This window comes from Podarcis gaigeae, assembly GCF_964106915.1.
Source record: "Podarcis gaigeae genome assembly, chromosome: 15".
In the NCBI taxonomy this organism is placed as follows: Eukaryota; Metazoa; Chordata; class Lepidosauria; order Squamata; family Lacertidae; genus Podarcis; species Podarcis gaigeae.
The window spans coordinates 10,667,184-10,675,782 of record NC_139692.1 but is presented as its reverse complement, the minus strand read 5'-3'; the positions used below and the strand labels follow the sequence as shown (position 1 = coordinate 10,675,782).

Below are 8,599 nucleotides of genomic sequence, written 5' to 3'. Positions count from 1 at the left end.
GGTCATGTATTTAAACTCTGGGAAGCCAAACGGAGACATATTTACACATGCATGTGCATGTTTGCGCACGTATGTGTGACATATTCCAGAGGGTCTGTCCTGTTAGGCTGCAATGGATTGTAATGGATCGCTTTGAAGTAACTTCAGCACCAGATTTGGGGGGGATCACACCCCCCATTTGCCCTGCCTGCATTTTGCCAGAACAAAGGTGGCAACCCTGGTGTGACTGCACGCACACATCAGCACAAACCTGGAAGTGGCCCTAATAAAGCTCAAAAATAGCAAAAATGGCATGGAAACAGTGTCTAGCAATCCCACAAGCCTTTGCTGTAGAGAGTTAAGAATTTGAGAAAGGAGGTTTGTAGAGATTGGTTGTGGTGGAGTTTTGTGGATTTGGGGTTTTTTTAAGGGTTTCCAGAGATTTAGACAGTGTTTTCAGGTTTTTTCAATGGTGTTCCAAATATACGCACTATCACTTAAACACATAGTGCCTTAGAAAGTATCCCCGTGTAAATGAGGAGTTGCCTGTATTCTGTTGCCCAAAGGCTCACCCAAATCTGGAGTCAGTCTTACCATCTAAGAGAAGCGAGAGGCTCTGTTAAGCCCAGAAACTAAAATTACCTAACTGCATCACTGACTCCCACATAAGCAGAAATAGGACTGCAGCCTATAGAACATGAACGAGCAATCCTCTGCGTGTCTACACAGGAGTAAATCCTGCTGAGTTCAGTGAAGCTTACTTTGATGTTCCTTCAGAAGCTCATTGGCAATTTACACTGCAGAGTCCAAGTACAGAACTAACCAGTGAAAAATCTGTAACGTGCCCATCCACAAGATTACATTCTTTTATTAGAATTAATAACCCCCCCCCCTTTCTCTCACTTACAGAGGCACCTAAACACACACACACACACACATCATTTTATGGATTAGATTCAACAATGTACTAAATGAATGGGGGAAAGAAATGCTGCTCAGTGGTCCACCCTTGGGAATCTGCTGCCCCAAGGCTGGATCTAGACCTCTATACCAGCAAGCAAAAGCATTTTTTTCAAACCATAAGAGCAATTCTTCCTACGCAAGAAGATACACCTCCTTCCTTCCACTCTGAAGTATTTCAAATAGGTAGTGAACAAGTAACGCTATTTTGCATCCCTTATTAAACATGAGACCACTGATTGAAATCTATTACAAATAAATAAATAACAATAACAACTATTTCAACTGCATTCACAATTGCATTCACATTGCCTAAATCCAAGACAAAAGGTGTTTTTTTTAATTTGAGTTTAAGTGGCCGTGGAAAATGTACTCCCTCTTCCCTTCTACATAAATTCCACCTCTATTTGGGTGGCTTTGCTGTCACTGACCTCTAAGGTGGTGGTGGTGGTTGTAATTTTTAATTTTTAATTTAATTTAACTTATACATACCCCGCCCATCTGGCTGGGTTTCCCCAGCCATTCTGGGGTAGGTTAGGAACATTTTAAGTTTTTTTTTATTATGGTTGGATGCAACAGTGAACACAGTCAGAGGTGGAGTAATTCATGTATGAAAGGAGATGGAAGCCAGAAAACCTGTTTATAGAACAGAAAATGTGTTATACCTGGTCAGACTATTGGTCCACCCAACTCAGTACTGTCTACTCTAAATGGCAACAGCTCTCCGGTCGCTTATCCAAAGGGTCTTTCTTATCACCTGCTGCTACCTGGGATCCTTTCAACTGGAAATGCCAGAGACTGAATCAGCAGGTAAAAATAAAGCAAATATTCAGCCTTATGGAGTTCAATGGAACTTGCTTCCTAAGGAGTGTGCTTAATACTGCAAACTTTGTCTCAATGAGGTTTCAAAAACTGTGAATGTATTGCATTCTTCAAAGAAGGCTTTAATGGTTAATTACTTTCACTGTTAAAAATGGGGATGAAAGGTGTGATTCCTTTAGCGTCAGCTTCCATCTGTTCACGTATTAAGATAGAAACTAGCATCTTTCCCCATTTTTCTCCTGTCTCTTTATTTTTGCCCTGCTTCCTCTTAGCAGGCTATTCCAGTCTCTTTCTGGACTTCTTAATCATTCCTATTCCTCCCTTAACTAATCGCTGGTTTTTACATCTTCCATGAGGTATTAGGGCCAGAACTGAATGAGCTAATTCCAATAAATATATAGTACCAGTTTCATGAGGCCATCATAAGGTTTTTAAGCAAAATTATTCATTTCAGTGCATTCATGCCTGGCATTTGGACCACTGGCTTGAATGGTGCTTGTATCTTGCACAGACATCCATTACCATTCCTAGAAGAATTTTCCATGCATACACAACCTAACAGAAAAAGGGATGGGGGGGAAGATGGCCACCCTCCCCCCCCCGAGTCCCCCCCCCCCAGTGCTATCACTGATTTCTGAACAATCAATAAATCTTTCGCTGCAGCAGTAGAGATGCATCATCACTTTTGAATCCCCTGAAGCCCATACATTTGGTATGGAACCATGTACTACATTTTTTATTTTATTTTCTAAAAACCTGCTTTACCCTTTTCATAACAGCTAACTAGTGTATACAAACTAGTAGCTAAGACTGCAATTCTAACCACATCTACTCAGAAGGAAGTCCCATTGAATTCAATGGAGCTTCTCTTCCAGGGAAGTGGTATTAGAATTACAGCCTAGAACAGGGGAAAACTTTCATATCCCAGAAACTGAGCTGTTTCAGGAATTAGCCTGTGTCACTGCGAGCTGGCTGAAATTATTTTCACTGCAGATAATAAAGAGTGCCGGGAACTGATTGTGAAAAATACAACAATCTTATCAAGATTATTGGGACTACAGAGCAACATGAAGTCATTTATAAAGATTTTGAACAACAGCAGGCCCAGGATGGAACCCTGTGGCAAGTCCCTTTTCACTTTTCCCATGATGAGGAACCACTGGTGAGCACTCTTTGGGTTCAGTTAGTCAGCGAGCTATAAATCCACCTAACAGTAACATTGCCTACCCACATTGTACCAGCTTCTCTGCAAGAATATACAGTGGTACCTCAGGTTAAGTACTGAATTCATTCCGGAGGTCCATACTTAACCTGAAACTGTTCTTAACCTGAAGCACCACTTTAGCTAATGGGACCTCCCACTGCCGCCGCACGATTTCTGTTCTCATCCTGAAGCAAAGTTCTTAACCTGAAGCACTATTTCTGGGTTAGCGGAGTCTGTAACCTGAAGTGTATGTAACCTGAAGCATATGTAACCCAAGGTACCACTGTAATGGGCGACTCTGTCAAAAGCCTTACTGAAATTAAGATACATTATACCCACAGCATTCCTCTGATCTTCCAAGCTTATAACTCTTTCTCTCTCTATATATATATACATAAAAGAATAATCTGACATGGCTTGTTTCTGAGAAACACATGCAGGTTTTTAGTAATCGCAGTAACCTTTTCTAAGAGCTCACAAACAAACTGTTTAATGATGTGTTCAAGCACCTTTCCTGGTAATAAGGTGACCAGTTGGTAGCTGCCTATGTCCTCTTAGAATCATAGAGTTGGAAGAGACCACAAGGGCCATCGAGTCCAACCCCCTGCCAAGCAGGAAACACCATCAGAGCACTCCTGACATATGGTTGTCAAGCCTCTGCTTAAAGACCTTGTTTCCCCTTTTTGAAGAACGGGACATTTTCCCACTTCTGGTCCACCTTACTTGTTCTCCAAGAGTTCTCAGAGATTATAGACACAGGCTCTGTACCTGCTGCCAAAAGCAGCTTGCCGGGTAGAGCAGAGTCACTAGGGTAGAGCAGCTTGCCGGGTAAAGCAGCTTGCCGGGTAGAGCAGAGTCACTAGCTTGCTGGAAGGTGGATCAGTGTTGCTCACTGGGAGGGAAAGGGGATGGGGCAAGGCAGCCGGCAAGGTGCAAAAGCACCAGCGGAGCCAATCCAGTACTCCTGCCAGTGCATTTGCACCATGCCACCTTCCGCACCCACACCTCTTCCAGTAAGCAACAGCAACCCACCTGCTGGGAAGCTAGCAGAGTAGCCCTGCTCACCCAGCAAGCAGCTTCTACCTGCTACCCTGCTTGCCAATTTGCTTCCAGGATAAATTCAAGGTGTCAGTTTTGACTTCTAAAGCCATAAATGCTATAGAGCCAGAATATGTCAAGAACCACTAAGTCTGCAGAAAAATATATATAATTTATTTATTGGTGGGTTTATTACCTGCTTTTTGAGGACGTCCTCCACAAAGTGACTTAAAGCATACAAATCCAGATCCATAAAAGCACGTTTAAAAATATAACCAGTAATAATAAAAAAATTAAAACCTAAAGAGGCCACAGTTAACTTAGCTACACCCACACCCCAATACATGGTTACTATTTATGATTCCATATTAAAACCTATGGAGAACAGAAATAGAAATTTGGACCTGCCTGTTTTGATTTCCCGCACTAGCAGAATTGTCGTAGGTGTCCCCCTACCCAGTTTCCAAAAATTGGAACAAGCTCCCTATTGGTGGTCTGTCTGGCCCCATTGCTGCTATTTTATCACAGCAAAGTGTTGTAGACAAATATAATCTGGTTTTACGCTGTTTCTCCCTTTTACCCTATTTAGTTTTACTGGGTCAAAACAATTGGATTTGGTTTGGATTTTTATGCATTATTCAGTACAGGGGTTTTTTTTGGGGGGGGGAGACTTGACTATTTTATGGAAACATAGAATATAAATTCTGATAATAAACAGAAATTCAAACAAGAAGTTAGACATTTCAACAAACGCCCCTAGCAATAACAACAACAAAAGCACCAAAACAGCAGTCAAACAACCATATAACAACAGACAGAATAAAAACAACATCCGCTTAAACACCCAAGAGAATTTAAAACATCTTGACTTGTCACCTGGAACTTAGCGAAGTAGATGACATAAAAGTGTCCTTGAGGAAGGAATAGCACAGCTAAAGTATCCCTACACATAAGATTTCTGAATATCTCCTTGCTCTCATCATCTTTAAAACCTGTACCCAAAGACTCTTTGAATCCTGGGCAAAGTCCACACCACACATTTAAAGATCATGACTTTCTCCATATAATCCTGGGAACTGTCATTTGTTAAGGGTGCAGGGAACTATAGCTTTGTGAGAGGAAAACTACAATTCTCAGGATTCTTTGCAGAAAGTAAAAAGGTAAAGGGACCCCTGACCATTAGGTCCAGTCATGGCCGACTCTGGGGTTGCGGCGCTCATCTCGCTTTATTGGCCGAGGGAACCGACGTGCAGCTTCCAGGTCATGTGGCCAGCATGACTAAGCCGCTTCTGGCGAACCAGAGCAGCGCACGGAAACGCCGTTTACCTTCCCACCGGAGCGGTACCTATTTATCTACTTGCACTTTGAGGTGCTTTCAAACTGCTAGGTTGGCAGGAGCAGGGACCAAGCAACAGGAGCTCACCCTGTCGCGGGGATTCAAACCGCCAACCTTCTGATCGGCAAGTCCTAGGCTCTATGGTTTAACCCACAGCGCCACCTGCGTTAAATATGTATTGTGGAGATCCCAACTGTTCATTGATCAGCCTCTGTATATTGCTTCTGCAAAAACGCCTTAGTCTCCTGTGCTGTGCTGCTCCACTCCCTGCAGAAACGCCACATTCCTGCAGCTCTCACAACCCCCTGCTCCTCCATATTCCCTGTAACAACATAAATAATGCACCAATGTGCATAGCATCTAACAGAATTACACAGGTGGAAGATTATTATTTATCATGATGATACTCCGCCTTTTATCCAAGGAGCTCCCTGCTTTATTCCCACAAAATACCATGTAAGGCAAGTCTTAAAACAGACTGACTGCCGCCATGACGGAGTCAGGATTAGAACTCGGGTCTCCCCTCTCCTAGTCCAGTGCTTTCTCCATTATACCACACTACCTCTCAATTCAAGCCACTAGACTCGAGGATAAGCCAAAGGCCATGTGGAAAAGGGATCTGAATGAAGGCAGGGGGAGAGGTGCCACAAATCATATCAGGGAGGCATGTCCCAGGCTGGACCCCACCTTGTAACATCAAAACATACAAAATGGCCAGGTTTTCTGAATGCCCCGATTTGTAACCTGCCCCTGCTACTGCTTTAAATGCACTATACTGTGAATTTAATATTTCCCATGAAAACTTCGCTAAAGCACACCTCCGTAATCTGCATTCTTTCTGATTTAGCATATATTAGGAACCTATATCACTTGTTATTCCAGACATTGCTCTTAAAGCAGCCAAATTTAATGCATCCCATCATTGTGTTTATATATGGAGGAGTGAGATGTACTGTAACATATCTTAAAATATGCCATGAGGTAGCTTGCATAACATGGGATATATTCAAGTTGCTTTTTTTTTTTTAACAGACATGAGTAAAGGATGTCTAGGGTACTCTAGATAATCTCCCCACCCCACCCTCCCTGCTCAGGATAAAGTAGTAACCAACTGATATTTTGTTCTCGAGTCCCCAAACATAAGAACAGTCTCCTAGACCAGGCCAAAGGTTCAGCATCGTCTTCTGATAGCGAGCAGGACCCAAATGCAGAGGTGCTCCTCCTGGTGTGATCCTGAGGACTACAACTGGTAAACAGAGGCATAGTGCACAACAGTGGATCAGCCATCAGGTTCTTCTGCCTCCATCATGTTCTGCATCCCAACCTTCCATTGCTGAGTGGGGAAGGTCAGGGCTGATGCACGCATCTCCTCCTGCTTTTAAACACTGTGTGTTGAAGTGAATGCCTGGACATAATTTCTATACGTATTATATTGGAAGCAAAGCCAATATTTTTCAATGCGCCTTGTAACAGTGCTGGAAGTTGTGGGCCATGGTTTGGGAGAAAAGCTGAAGGCTCCGGCCCACCAGCAGCAGCCCAGCGCTGCCAGGGAGAACCTCTGAATGTGCAGGTTTGCTGTCATACGTCTTTGATTTTACCAACCAATAATAATAATAATAATCCAATTTTATTACGCAAAACCAAGAATATTTATGGTGATCTGTTGTTGCAGGGGCCATAGGCTGGTGCCTGCTCTGCCCATTGGGCAATCTGGCTCTGCTTGGGAATGCTTCTATGGAGATGAATCCCAGAATTCTCCCCACCTCATACGTCCTTCCTTCCTTCAGGCAGAAGCAGACAAAGTGTGTGGAACTGGACCAGGGGAAGAAGTGGCTCTCCCACTGCTGGGGTGGGGACTGCCATTACCTCATGCCAGCAATGGGGCAGCCAGCTGGAGGAGGAAGGCCTCGGCTCAGTATACCTGAAGGAGCGTCTCCACCCCCATCGTTCTGCCAGGACACTGAGGTCTAGCGCCGAGGGCCTTCTGGCGGTTCCCTCATTGTGAGAAGCCAAGTTACAGGGAACCAGGTAGAGGGCCTTCTCAGCAGTGGCACCCGCCCTGTGGAACGCCCTCCCACCAGATGTCAAAGAGAAGAACAACTACCAGACTTTTAGAAGACATCTGAAGGCAGCCCTGTTCAGGGAAGCTTTTAATGTTTAAAGGACTATTGTATTTTAATATTTTGTTAGAAGCTGCCCAGAGTGGCTGGGGAAACCCAGCCAGATAGGCGGGGTATAAATAATAAATTATTATTATTATAGATCACAGCCTTTAAGCAAACATAGAGCTGAAAAGGGTTCAGAGAAAGGCGACCCAAATGATGAAGGGGCAGAGCAATTTCCCTACGTGGAAATGTTACAGCATTTGCAACTTTTCTCTAAAATAAGTAAGAGGTGATAGAAGTTTACAAAACTATACGAGGCATGCCGAATGTGGATAGAGAAAAGTTTCCCCCCTCTCTAACAACTACTAAAACTTGTGGATGTCCAATGAAGCTGAATGTTGGAAGATTCAAGACAGAGAAAAGAAAGTACTCATAAACTATGGAACTCACTGCCACAGGAGGCAGAGATGGGCACCAACTTCAATGGCTTTAGAAGACGACTGGACATATGCATGGAGGCCAATGCTATCAACAGCTACTAGCCAAAATGGCTATATTCTACCTCTGCTGTCGGAAGAAGCATACTGGAAATCAGAGGTGGGCAGAGAACTGTTGTGCTGATGTCCCGCTTGCAGGCTTCCCACGGGCATCTGGTCGGCCACTGTGAGAAGACGATGCTGGACTAGGTGAGCCATTGGCTTCATTCAGCAGGCTCTTACGTTATTAGGAAAGCAGATCACACTTAGAAGTCATAGGCAACAAGTATGTGGACCACACCAAGGTTCCTCCCTAATGGTTGGCCAAACTGCTGTGGTGGCACAGGAGAGATACCAGTTGCAGTCCAATTTCTGTGAGGGCAGAGAAAGCTATCAGTTCGGGTGGAATCAAAACTTCATACAGTTGAGCAGAGGGGGCAGGCTGAGGAAAGACGTTGAAAAGGCAAGTTGCCCGAAAAGAGAGGCAAGCTGCCCGAAAGAAGGAGCAGAGAACGAAACAGACTGAGAAAAGAGGCATCGGAAAGAAGGGAAGGAGGAGGAGCAGGGAGCTTAAGGCAAAGGCCAGCGGAGACAGGGAGCTGAATCAAGAATGGGCTTAACCAGAGAGGAGACTCTGAAGAAATTACAGTACACAGCATGCATGCTTAGGAAGAGCTGT

The 8,599-nt window shown here is 44.0% G+C and overlaps 1 protein-coding gene and 1 long non-coding RNA gene across 15 annotated transcripts in view; one reads left to right on the top strand and one right to left on the bottom strand.

Moving 5' to 3' along the window:
• LOC310832254 overlaps positions 1-7,493 on the top strand; it is an 8,278-nt gene extending 785 nt beyond the window's left edge. The window contains exons 2-3 of the long non-coding RNA XR_014558205.1: positions 2,755-2,923; positions 6,372-7,493. This is a non-coding gene — a long non-coding RNA (uncharacterized lncRNA). The remainder of the gene's footprint in view (positions 1-2,754; positions 2,924-6,371) is intronic.
• Positions 1-8,599, bottom strand: part of CAMK2B (calcium/calmodulin dependent protein kinase II beta) — a 203,663-nt gene that overhangs the window by 187,763 nt on the left and 7,301 nt on the right. The window lies entirely within an intron of this gene.